Source organism: Dama dama, chromosome 15 (assembly GCF_033118175.1).
Source record: "Dama dama isolate Ldn47 chromosome 15, ASM3311817v1, whole genome shotgun sequence".
NCBI classification, from domain to species: domain Eukaryota; kingdom Metazoa; phylum Chordata; class Mammalia; order Artiodactyla; family Cervidae; genus Dama; species Dama dama.
Genome location: NC_083695.1, coordinates 5,170,186 through 5,184,094, shown reverse-complemented (window position 1 = coordinate 5,184,094; position 13,909 = coordinate 5,170,186). Strand labels below are relative to the sequence as shown.

The 13,909-nt window shown below is 43.0% G+C and overlaps 1 long non-coding RNA gene across 1 annotated transcript in view; it reads left to right on the top strand.

Annotated features, from left to right (window-relative positions):
• The window catches only part of LOC133069938 (uncharacterized), a 458,638-nt gene that overhangs the window by 357,442 nt on the left and 87,287 nt on the right, over window positions 1-13,909 (top strand). The gene's annotated exons all lie outside the window — the stretch shown is intronic.

Here is a 13,909-nt window from a genome sequence, read left to right as displayed (position 1 = left end):
CTGTGGTTTTTCCAGTAGTCATGTATGGATGTGAGAGTGGGAGTCTAAAGAAAGCTGAGCACCGGAGAATTGATGCTTTTGAACTGTGGTGTTGCAGAAGACTTTTGAGAGTCCCTTGAACTGCAAGGAGATCCAACCAGTCCATCCTGAAGGCAATCAGTTCTGAATATTTGTTGGAAGGACTGATGCCAAAGCTGAAACTCCAATACTCTGGCCACCTGATGTGAAGAGCTGACTCATTTGAAAAGACCCTGATGCTGGGAAAGATTGCAGATGGGAGGAGAAGGGATCAACAGAGGATGAGATGGTTGGATGGCATCACCAACTCAATGGGCGTGAGTTTGAGTAAACTCCGGGAGTTGGTGATGAACAGGAAGGCCTGGCGTGCTGCAGTCCACGGGGTCGCAAAGAGTCAGCCATGACTGAGCCACTGAACTGACTGACTGTCCCATTCAAAAGAGTCCTTTTCCAGTTGAACTTCCTCAGAACATATTTTATAAACTTAAGGGAATTTCTTTAAAATATATTTCCATGCTTTTCATCTCCAGTTTCATTTGGAAAGGAGTGAAAAGCCATTCCAAGTAACACATGTAAGGTGAGCCCCTGTTTGAAGGTTGTCCCTTGTGACACACCTGTGTGCTCAGCCGCTCAGTCAAGCCCAGCTCTTTGTGATGCCATGGACTGTAGACCAGGCTCCTCTGTCCATGGGGTTTTCCTGGCAAGAGTGCGGGAGTAGGTTGCCACTTCCTACTCCAGAGGAATCTTCTCGACCCAGGGACGGAGCCCGTATCTCATGTGTTTCCTGCATTGGCAGGTGGGTTCTTTCCCACTGCACCAGCTGGATATCGATGGGTAAAATTCTGTGCCAGCCCCTTTGTTTCTTCTTCTCTCCCCCTCATCCATCTATAGATAACTATCTCTCTGAAACGCCTTTGGAGAATCCGTGTAACATTATCAGAGCTATTTTTCAAGCATGTTGATCCTTCCTTGTGATGTCAGTGTTTGTGTAGCAGATCATCTGCTCCTATGACACTGGGTATGTCCCTGAGCCCTGGGAGACAGTGTTCAGGTGGGCAGTAGGTCTCAGTGGGAGTCAGTCGAGGGGGGAGGTCTGCTCAGCACAGCCAAGGCCAGCCCACATTGTCTTCTATCCCCAAAACACTGAGTCTGCTTCCCTCCCCGCCACCCATCCGCCCCAGCCCCAGGGCACTTGGCTAAACTCCTCTATATCCTGAGGAAGCATCAGGGTCAGAACAATGAACAGTGGTTCTAATCATTGTGAGAGAGAGATGAGGTTCTGTGTTTTCAGTTCTTAGATGTATGTGTCTTGATTCATTGTGTTATTATTTTAAATTTTAATTGTCATATCATTCTTTGCAGTGCTGCTAGTTTCTGCTGTGCAGCAAAGTGAATCAGTTATATATATATACACCCTCTGTTTTTAGATTCTGTTCCCACGTAGGTTATTACAAAGAACTGAATAGAGTTCCCTGTGCTCTCCAGTAGGTCTTTCTCTATTTTCTGTGTAGTAGAGTGTATTTGTCGATCCTAATTTATCCTTCAGCCTTCTTTGGTACCGTCAGTCTGTTCTCTACATCTGAGACTCTCTTTCTCTAAAGAGGTTTATATGTACCATTCTTTCGGATTCCATATGTAAGTGACATCATATGATATTTGTCTTTCTATATCAGACTTCACTCAGTATGACAATCTCCAGGTTCATCCATGTTGCACACATAGCATTATTTTGTTCTTTTTAAGAGCCGGTAATATTCCATTGTAAACATGAGCCACATCTTCTCTATCTATTCCTCCACTGAGGAACATTTAGTTGCTACCGTCTTCTGGCTATTGTAAATAGTGCTGCAACGGACATTGGGGAACATGTATCTTTTCAAATTCTGGTTTTCTGTGGATATATGCCCAAGAGTAAGATGACTCCATCATATGGTAAGTCTTATTTTCAGTCTTTTAAGAACCTTCATACTGTCAGACAGAACTGAGCAACTGCACTGAACTGATACTGTTTTCCATAGTGGCTGTACCAATGTACATTCTCACCAACAATGTACGAGGCTTCCCTTTTCTCCACACCCTCTGCAGCATTTATTGTTTGTAGATTTTTTGATGATGGCCATTCTGACTGGTATGAGCCGATACCTCATTGGACTTTTGATTTGTATTTCTCTAATGATTAGTGATGTTCAGTGTCTTTTCATGTTCCTCTTGGCCACCTTTATGCCTTCTTTGGAGAAATGTGTATTTAGATCTTCTAGCTATTGTTTGATTGGCGACATTAGTTTTTTTTTTTTTTTTTTTTTTTAATGTTGAGCTGCATGAGCTGTTGAATATTTTGAAGATGAATCCCCTGTTGGTCACTTCATTTGCAGATATTTTCTTCCTTTCTGTGGGCTCTTTTCATTTTGGGAGAACACTGTCTCCCAGGGGTCAGTTTTTAAGTTTGATTAGGCTGCATTTTTTTATTTTTGTTTTTCTTTTCATCACTCTAGGAAGTGGCTTATAGAAGATCTTTCTGCGATGTGTGTCAGAGAGTGTTCTGCCTATGTTTTTCTCTTAACGTTTTTATAGTGCCTAGTCTTCCATTTAGATCTTTAATCCATTTTGAGTTTATTTTTATGTGTGGTGTTAGAGATTGTTCTGATTTGATTCTTTTCCGTGAAACTGTCCTGTTTTCCCAGCACCACTTATTGAAGAGACTATCTTTTCTCCACTGTGTCTTCTTGTCTCTTTGGTCATAGGTAAGGTGAAATAGGTGTGTAGGTTTGTCTGTGGCTTTGTCTCTTGACTCATTTTCCAGTTAGCCTTTCTAAATCTTGTTTACACAGCTCCAGCCACATCATGAGAAACGCTGGGCTGGATGAAACACAAGCTGGAATCAAGGTTGCTGGGAGAAATATCAATCACCTCAGACATGCTGATGACACCACAGCTATGGCAGAAAGAGAAGAACTGAAGAGCCTCTTGATGAAAGTAAAAGAGGAGAGTGGAAAAGTGGCTTAAAGCTCAACATTCAGAAGACTAAGATCCCGGCATCTGGTCCCATCACTTCATGGCAAATCGATGGGGAAACAGTGACACACTATATTTAGGGCTCCAAAATCACTGCAGCTGGTGACTGCAGCCATGAACTTAAAAGACGCTGACTCCTTTGAAGAAAAGTCATGACCAACCTAGACAGCATATTAAAAAGCAGAGACATTACTTTGCCAAGAGAGGTCCATCTAGTCAAAGCTGTGGTTTTTCCAGTAGTCATGTATGGATGTGAGAGTGGGAGTCTAAAGAAAGCTGAGCACCGGAGAATTGATGCTTTTGAACTGTGGTGTTGCAGAAGACTTTTGAGAGTCCCTTGAACTGCAAGGAGATCCAACCAGTCCATCCTGAAGGCAATCAGTTCTGAATATTTGTTGGAAGGACTGATGCCAAAGCTGAAACTCCAATACTTTGGCCACCTGATGTGAAGAGCTGACTCATTTGAAAAGACCCTGATGCTGGGAAAGATTGCAGATGGGAGGAGAAGGGATCAACAGAGGATGAGATGGTTGGATGGCATCACCAACTCAATGGGCGTGAGTTTGAGTAAACTCCGGGAGTTGGTGATGAACAGGAAGGCCTGGCGTGCTGCAGTCCACGGGGTCGCAAAGAGTCAGCCATGACTGAGCCACTGAACTGACTGACTGTCCCATTCAAAAGAGTCCTTTTCCAGTTGAACTTCCTCAGAACATATTTTATAAACTTAAGGGAATTTCTTTAAAATATATTTCCATGCTTTTCATCTCCAGTTTCATTTGGAAAGGAGTGAAAAGCCATTCCAAGTAACACATGTAAGGTGAGCCCCTGTTTGAAGGTTGTCCCTTGTGACACACCTGTGTGCTCAGCCGCCCAGTCAAGCCCAGCTCTTTGTGATGCCATGGACTGTAGACCAGGCTCCTCTGTCCATGGGGTTTTCCTGGCAAGAGTGCGGGAGTAGGTTGCCACTTCCTACTCCAGAGGAATCTTCTCGACCCAGGGACGGAGCCCGTATCTCATGTGTTTCCTGCATTGGCAGGTGGGTTCTTTCCCACTGCACCAGCTGGATATCGATGGGTAAAATTCTGTGCCAGCCCCTTTGTTTCTTCTTCTCTCCCCCTCATCCATCTATAGATAACTATCTCTCTGAAACGCCTTTGGAGAATCCGTGTAACATTATCAGAGCTATTTTTCAAGCATGTTGATCCTTCCTTGTGATGTCAGTGTTTGTGTAGCAGATCATCTGCTCCTATGACACTGGGTATGTCCCTGAGCCCTGGGAGACAGTGTTCAGGTGGGCAGTAGGTCTCAGTGGGAGTCAGTCGAGGGGGGAGGTCTGCTCAGCACAGCCAAGGCCAGCCCACATTGTCTTCTATCCCCAAAACACTGAGTCTGCTTCCCTGCCCGCCACCCATCCGCCCCAGCCCCAGGGCACTTGGCTAAACTCCTGTATATCCTGAGGAAGCATCAGGGTCAGAACAATGAACAGTGGTTCTAATCATTGTGAGAGAGAGATGAGGTTCTGTGTTTTCAGTTCTTAGATGTATGTGTCTTGATTCATTGTGTTATTATTTTAAATTTTAATTGTCATATCATTCTTTGCAGTGCTGCTAGTTTCTGCTGTGCAGCAAAGTGAATCAGTTATATATATATACACCCTCTGTTTTTAGATTCTGTTCCCACGTAGGTTATTACAAAGAACTGAATAGAGTTCCCTGTGCTCTCCAGTAGGTCTTTCTCTATTTTCTGTGTAGTAGAGTGTATTTGTCGATCCTAATTTATCCTTCAGCCTTCTTTGGTACCGTCAGTCTGTTCTCTACATCTGAGACTCTCTTTCTCTAAAGAGGTTTATATGTACCATTCTTTCGGATTCCATATGTAAGTGACATCATATGATATTTGTCTTTCTATATCAGACTTCACTCAGTATGACAATCTCCAGGTTCATCCATGTTGCACACATAGCATTATTTTGTTCTTTTTAAGAGTCGGTAATATTCCATTGTAAACATGAGCCACATCTTCTCTATCTATTCCTCCACTGAGGAACATTTAGTTGCTACCGTCTTCTGGCTATTGTAAATAGTGCTGCAACGGACATTGGGGAACATGTATCTTTTCAAATTCTGGTTTTCTGTGGATATATGCCCAAGAGTAAGATGACTCTATCATATGGTAAGTCTTATTTTCAGTCTTTTAAGAACCTTCATACTGTCAGACAGAACTGAGCAACTGCACTGAACTGATACTGTTTTCCATAGTGGCTGTACCAATGTACATTCTCACCAACAATGTACGAGGCTTCCCTTTTCTCCACACCCTCTGCAGCATTTATTGTTTGTAGATTTTTTGATGATGGCCATTCTGACTGGTATGAGCCGATACCTCATTGGACTTTTGATTTGTATTTCTCTAATGATTAGTGATGTTCAGTGTCTTTTCATGTTCCTCTTGGCCACCTTTATGCCTTCTTTGGAGAAATGTGTATTTAGATCTTCTAGCTATTGTTTGATTGGCGACATTAGTTTTTTTTTTTTTTTTTTTTTAATGTTGAGCTGCATGAGCTGTTGAATATTTTGAAGATGAATCCCCTGTTGGTCACTTCATTTGCAGATATTTTCTTCCTTTCTGTGGGCTCTTTTCATTTTGGGAGAACACTGTCTCCCAGGGGTCAGTTTTTAAGTTTGATTAGGCTGCATTTTTTTATTTTTGTTTTTCTTTTCATCACTCTAGGAAGTGGCTTATAGAAGATCTTTCTGCGATGTGTGTCAGAGAGTGTTCTGCCTATGTTTTTCTCTTAACGTTTTTATAGTGCCTAGTCTTCCATTTAGATCTTTAATCCATTTTGAGTTTATTTTTATGTGTGGTGTTAGAGATTGTTCTGATTTGATTCTTTTCCGTGAAACTGTCCTGTTTTCCCAGCACCACTTATTGAAGAGACTATCTTTTCTCCACTGTGTCTTCTTGTCTCTTTGGTCATAGGTAAGGTGAAATAGGTGTGTAGGTTTGTCTGTGGCTTTGTCTCTTGACTCATTTTCCAGTTAGCCTTTCTAAATCTTGTTTACACAGCTCCAGCCACATCATGAGAAACGCTGGGCTGGATGAAACACAAGCTGGAATCAAGGTTGCTGGGAGAAATATCAATCACCTCAGACATGCTGATGACACCACAGCTATGGCAGAAAGAGAAGAACTGAAGAGCCTCTTGATGAAAGTAAAAGAGGAGAGTGGAAAAGTGGCTTAAAGCTCAACATTCAGAAGACTAAGATCCCGGCATCTGGTCCCATCACTTCATGGCAAATCGATGGGGAAACAGTGACACACTATATTTAGGGCTCCAAAATCACTGCAGCTGGTGACTGCAGCCATGAACTTAAAAGACGCTGACTCCTTTGAAGAAAAGTCATGACCAACCTAGACAGCATATTAAAAAGCAGAGACATTACTTTGCCAAGAGAGGTCCATCTAGTCAAAGCTGTGGTTTTTCCAATAGTCATGTATGGATGTGAGAGTGGGAGTCTAAAGAAAGCTGAGCACCGGAGAATTGATGCTTTTGAACTGTGGTGTTGCAGAAGACTTTTGAGAGTCCCTTGAACTGCAAGGAGATCCAACCAGTCCATCCTGAAGGCAATCAGTTCTGAATATTTGTTGGAAGGACTGATGCCAAAGCTGAAACTCCAATACTCTGGCCACCTGATGTGAAGAGCTGACTCATTTGAAAAGACCCTGATGCTGGGAAAGATTGCAGATGGGAGGAGAAGGGATCAACAGAGGATGAGATGGTTGGATGGCATCACCAACTCAATGGGCGTGAGTTTGAGTAAACTCCGGGAGTTGGTGATGAACAGGAAGGCCTGGCGTGCTGCAGTCCACGGGGTCGCAAAGAGTCAGCCATGACTGAGCCACTGAACTGACTGACTGTCCCATTCAAAAGAGTCCTTTTCCAGTTGAACTTCCTCAGAACATATTTTATAAACTTAAGGGAATTTCTTTCAAATATATTTCCATGCTTTTCATCTCCAGTTTCATTTGGAAAGGAGTGAAAAGCCATTCCAAGTAACACATGTAAGGTGAGCCCCTGTTTGAAGGTTGTCCCTTGTGACACACCTGTGTGCTCAGCCGCTCAGTCAAGCCCAGCTCTTTGTGATGCCATGGACTGTAGACCAGGCTCCTCTGTCCATGGGGTTTTCCTGGCAAGAGTGCGGGAGTAGGTTGCCACTTCCTACTCCAGAGGAATCTTCTCGACCCAGGGACAGAGCCCGTATCTCATGTGTTTCCTGCATTGGCAGGTGGGTTCTTTCCCACTGCACCAGCTGGATATCGATGGGTAAAATTCTGTGCCAGCCCCTTTGTTTCTTCTTCTCTCCCCCTCATCCATCTATAGATAACTATCTCTCTGAAACGCCTTTGGAGAATCCGTGTAACATTATCAGAGCTATTTTTCATGCATGTTGATCCTTCCTTGTGATGTCAGTGTTTGTGTAGCAGATCATCTGCTCCTATGACACTGGGTATGTCCCTGAGCCCTGGGAGACAGTGTTCAGGTGGGCAGTAGGTCTCAGTGGGAGTCAGTCGAGGGGGGAGGTCTGCTCAACACAGCCAAGGCCAGCCCACATTGTCTTCTATCCCCAAAACACTGAGTCTGCTTCCCTGCCCGCCACCCATCCGCCCCAGCCCCAGGGCACTTGGCTAAACTCCTGTATATCCTGAGGAAGCATCAGGGTCAGAACCATGAACAGTGGTTCTAATCATTGTGAGCGAGAGATGAGGTTCTGTGTTTTCAGTTCTTAGATGTATGTGTCTTGATTCATTGTGTTATTATTTTAAATTTTAATTGTCATATCATTCTTTGCAGTGCTGCTAGTTTCTGCTGTGCAGCAAAGTGAATCAGTTATATATATATACACCCTCTGTTTTTAGATTCTGTTCCCACGTAGGTTATTACAAAGAACTGAATAGAGTTCCCTGTGCTCTCCAGTAGGTCTTTCTCTATTTTCTGTGTAGTAGAGTGTATTTGTCGATCCTAATTTATCCTTCAGCCTTCTTTGGTACCGTAAGTCTGTTCTCTACATCTGAGACTCTATTTCTCTAAAGAGGTTTATATGTACCATTCTTTCGGATTCCATATGTAAGTGACATCATATGATATTTGTCTTTCTATATCAGACTTCACTCAGTATGACAATCTCCAGGTTCATCCATGTTGCACACATAGCATTATTTTGTTCTTTTTAAGAGTCGGTAATATTCCATTGTAAACATGAGCCACATCTTCTCTATCTATTCCTCCACTGAGGAACATTTAGTTGCTACCGTCTTCTGGCTATTGTAAATAGTGCTGCAACGGACATTGGGGAACATGTATCTTTTCAAATTCTGGTTTTCTGTGGATATATGCCCAAGAGTAAGATGACTCTATCATATGGTAAGTCTTATTTTCAGTCTTTTAAGAACCTTCATACTGTCAGACAGAACTGAGCAACTGCACTGAACTGATACTGTTTTCCATAGTGGCTGTACCAATGTACATTCTCACCAACAATGTACGAGGCTTCCCTTTTCTCCACACCCTCTGCAGCATTTATTGTTTGTAGATTTTTTGATGATGGCCATTCTGACTGGTATGAGCCGATACCTCATTGGACTTTTGATTTGTATTTCTCTAATGATTAGTGATGTTCAGTGTCTTTTCATGTTCCTCTTGGCCACCTTTATGCCTTCTTTGGAGAAATGTGTATTTAGATCTTCTAGCTATTGTTTGATTGGCGACATTAGTTTTTTTTTTTTTTTTTTTTTAATGTTGAGCTGCATGAGCTGTTGAATATTTTGAAGATGAATCCCCTGTTGGTCACTTCATTTGCAGATATTTTCTTCCTTTCTGTGGGCTCTTTTCATTTTGGGAGAACACTGTCTCCCAGGGGTCAGTTTTTAAGTTTGATTAGGCTGCATTTTTTTATTTTTGTTTTTCTTTTCATCACTCTAGGAAGTGGCTTATAGAAGATCTTTCTGCGATGTGTGTCAGAGAGTGTTCTGCCTATGTTTTTCTCTTAACGTTTTTATAGTGCCTAGTCTTCCATTTAGATCTTTAATCCATTTTGAGTTTATTTTTATGTGTGGTGTTAGAGATTGTTCTGATTTGATTCTTTTCCGTGAAACTGTCCTGTTTTCCCAGCACCACTTATTGAAGAGACTATCTTTTCTCCACTGTGTCTTCTTGTCTCTTTGGTCATAGGTAAGGTGAAATAGGTGTGTAGGTTTGTCTGTGGCTTTGTCTCTTGACTCATTTTCCAGTTAGCCTTTCTAAATCTTGTTTACACAGCTCCAGCCACATCATGAGAAACGCTGGGCTGGATGAAACACAAGCTGGAATCAAGGTTGCTGGGAGAAATATCAATCACCTCAGACATGCTGATGACACCACAGCTATGGCAGAAAGAGAAGAACTGAAGAGCCTCTTGATGAAAGTAAAAGAGGAGAGTGGAAAAGTGGCTTAAAGCTCAACATTCAGAAGACTAAGATCCCGGCATCTGGTCCCATCACTTCATGGCAAATCGATGGGGAAACAGTGACACACTATATTTAGGGCTCCAAAATCACTGCAGCTGGTGACTGCAGCCATGAACTTAAAAGACGCTGACTCCTTTGAAGAAAAGTCATGACCAACCTAGACAGCATATTAAAAAGCAGAGACATTACTTTGCCAAGAGAGGTCCATCTAGTCAAAGCTGTGGTTTTTCCAATAGTCATGTATGGATGTGAGAGTGGGAGTCTAAAGAAAGCTGAGCACCGGAGAATTGATGCTTTTGAACTGTGGTGTTGCAGAAGACTTTTGAGAGTCCCTTGAACTGCAAGGAGATCCAACCAGTCCATCCTGAAGGCAATCAGTTCTGAATATTTGTTGGAAGGACTGATGCCAAAGCTGAAACTCCAATACTCTGGCCACCTGATGTGAAGAGCTGACTCATTTGAAAAGACCCTGATGCTGGGAAAGATTGCAGATGGGAGGAGAAGGGATCAACAGAGGATGAGATGGTTGGATGGCATCACCAACTCAATGGGCGTGAGTTTGAGTAAACTCCGGGAGTTGGTGATGAACAGGAAGGCCTGGCGTGCTGCAGTCCACGGGGTCGCAAAGAGTCAGCCATGACTGAGCCACTGAACTGACTGACTGTCCCATTCAAAAGAGTCCTTTTCCAGTTGAACTTCCTCAGAACATATTTTATAAACTTAAGGGAATTTCTTTCAAATATATTTCCATGCTTTTCATCTCCAGTTTCATTTGGAAAGGAGTGAAAAGCCATTCCAAGTAACACATGTAAGGTGAGCCCCTGTTTGAAGGTTGTCCCTTGTGACACACCTGTGTGCTCAGCCGCTCAGTCAAGCCCAGCTCTTTGTGATGCCATGGACTGTAGACCAGGCTCCTCTGTCCATGGGGTTTTCCTGGCAAGAGTGCGGGAGTAGGTTGCCACTTCCTACTCCAGAGGAATCTTCTCGACCCAGGGACAGAGCCCGTATCTCATGTGTTTCCTGCATTGGCAGGTGGGTTCTTTCCCACTGCACCAGCTGGATATCGATGGGTAAAATTCTGTGCCAGCCCCTTTGTTTCTTCTTCTCTCCCCCTCATCCATCTATAGATAACTATCTCTCTGAAACGCCTTTGGAGAATCCGTGTAACATTATCAGAGCTATTTTTCATGCATGTTGATCCTTCCTTGTGATGTCAGTGTTTGTGTAGCAGATCATCTGCTCCTATGACACTGGGTATGTCCCTGAGCCCTGGGAGACAGTGTTCAGGTGGGCAGTAGGTCTCAGTGGGAGTCAGTCGAGGGGGGAGGTCTGCTCAACACAGCCAAGGCCAGCCCACATTGTCTTCTATCCCCAAAACACTGAGTCTGCTTCCCTGCCCGCCACCCATCCGCCCCAGCCCCAGGGCACTTGGCTAAACTCCTGTATATCCTGAGGAAGCATCAGGGTCAGAACCATGAACAGTGGTTCTAATCATTGTGAGCGAGAGATGAGGTTCTGTGTTTTCAGTTCTTAGATGTATGTGTCTTGATTCATTGTGTTATTATTTTAAATTTTAATTGTCATATCATTCTTTGCAGTGCTGCTAGTTTCTGCTGTGCAGCAAAGTGAATCAGTTATATATATATACACCCTCTGTTTTTAGATTCTGTTCCCACGTAGGTTATTACAAAGAACTGAATAGAGTTCCCTGTGCTCTCCAGTAGGTCTTTCTCTATTTTCTGTGTAGTAGAGTGTATTTGTCGATCCTAATTTATCCTTCAGCCTTCTTTGGTACCGTAAGTCTGTTCTCTACATCTGAGACTCTATTTCTCTAAAGAGGTTTATATGTACCATTCTTTCGGATTCCATATGTAAGTGACATCATATGATATTTGTCTTTCTATATCAGACTTCACTCAGTATGACAATCTCCAGGTTCATCCATGTTGCACACATAGCATTATTTTGTTCTTTTTAAGAGTCGGTAATATTCCATTGTAAACATGAGCCACATCTTCTCTATCTATTCCTCCACTGAGGAACATTTAGTTGCTACCGTCTTCTGGCTATTGTAAATAGTGCTGCAACGGACATTGGGGAACATGTATCTTTTCAAATTCTGGTTTTCTGTGGATATATGCCCAAGAGTAAGATGACTCTATCATATGGTAAGTCTTATTTTCAGTCTTTTAAGAACCTTCATACTGTCAGACAGAACTGAGCAACTGCACTGAACTGATACTGTTTTCCATAGTGGCTGTACCAATGTACATTCTCACCAACAATGTACGAGGCTTCCCTTTTCTCCACACCCTCTGCAGCATTTATTGTTTGTAGATTTTTTGATGATGGCCATTCTGACTGGTATGAGCCGATACCTCATTGGACTTTTGATTTGTATTTCTCTAATGATTAGTGATGTTCAGTGTCTTTTCATGTTCCTCTTGGCCACCTTTATGCCTTCTTTGGAGAAATGTGTATTTAGATCTTCTAGCTATTGTTTGATTGGCGACATTAGTTTTTTTTTTGTTTTTTTTTTAATGTTGAGCTGCATGAGCTGTTGAATATTTTGAAGATGAATCCCCTGTTGGTCACTTCATTTGCAGATATTTTCTTCCTTTCTGTGGGCTCTTTTCATTTTGGGAGAACACTGTCTCCCAGGGGTCAGTTTTTAAGTTTGATTAGGCTGCATTTTTTTATTTTTGTTTTTCTTTTCATCACTCTAGGAAGTGGCTTATAGAAGATCTTTCTGCGATGTGTGTCAGAGAGTGTTCTGCCTATGTTTTTCTCTTAACGTTTTTATAGTGCCTAGTCTTCCATTTAGATCTTTAATCCATTTTGAGTTTATTTTTATGTGTGGTGTTAGAGATTGTTCTGATTTGATTCTTTTCCGTGAAACTGTCCTGTTTTCCCAGCACCACTTATTGAAGAGACTATCTTTTCTCCACTGTGTCTTCTTGTCTCTTTGGTCATAGGTAAGGTGAAATAGGTGTGTAGGTTTGTCTGTGGCTTTGTCTCTTGACTCATTTTCCAGTTAGCCTTTCTAAATCTTGTTTACACAGCTCCAGCCACATCATGAGAAACGCTGGGCTGGATGAAACACAAGCTGGAATCAAGGTTGCTGGGAGAAATATCAATCACCTCAGACATGCTGATGACACCACAGCTATGGCAGAAAGAGAAGAACTGAAGAGCCTCTTGATGAAAGTAAAAGAGGAGAGTGGAAAAGTGGCTTAAAGCTCAACATTCAGAAGACTAAGATCCCGGCATCTGGTCCCATCACTTCATGGCAAATCGATGGGGAAACAGTGACACACTATATTTAGGGCTCCAAAATCACTGCAGCTGGTGACTGCAGCCATGAACTTAAAAGACGCTGACTCCTTTGAAGAAAAGTCATGACCAACCTAGACAGCATATTAAAAAGCAGAGACATTACTTTGCCAAGAGAGGTCCATCTAGTCAAAGCTGTGGTTTTTCCAGTAGTCATGTATGGATGTGAGAGTGGGAGTCTAAAGAAAGCTGAGCACCGGAGAATTGATGCTTTTGAACTGTGGTGTTGCAGAAGACTTTTGAGAGTCCCTTGAACTGCAAGGAGATCCAACCAGTCCATCCTGAAGGCAATCAGTTCTGAATATTTGTTGGAAGGACTGATGCCAAAGCTGAAACTCCAATACTCTGGCCACCTGATGTGAAGAGCTGACTCATTTGAAAAGACCCTGATGCTGGGAAAGATTGCAGATGGGAGGAGAAGGGATCAACAGAGGATGAGATGGTTGGATGGCATCACCAACTCAATGGGCGTGAGTTTGAGTAAACTCCGGGAGTTGGTGATGAACAGGAAGGCCTGGCGTGCTGCAGTCCACGGGGTCGCAAAGAGTCAGCCATGACTGAGCCACTGAACTGACTGACTGTCCCATTCAAAAGAGTCCTTTTCCAGTTGAACTTCCTCAGAACATATTTTATAAACTTAAGGGAATTTCTTTAAAATATATTTCCATGCTTTTCATCTCCAGTTTCATTTGGAAAGGAGTGAAAAGCCATTCCAAGTAACACATGTAAGGTGAGCCCCTGTTTGAAGGTTGTCCCTTGTGACACACCTGTGTGCTCAGCCGCTCAGTCAAGCCCAGCTCTTTGTGATGCCATGGACTGTAGACCAGGCTCCTCTGTCCATGGGGTTTTCCTGGCAAGAGTGCGGGAGTAGGTTGCCACTTCCTACTCCAGAGGAATCTTCTCGACCCAGGGACAGAGCCCGTATCTCATGTGTTTCCTGCATTGGCAGGTGGGTTCTTTCCCACTGCACCAGCTGGATATCGATGGGTAAAATTCTGTGCCAGCCCCTTTGTTTCTTCTTCTCTCCCCCTCATCCATCTAT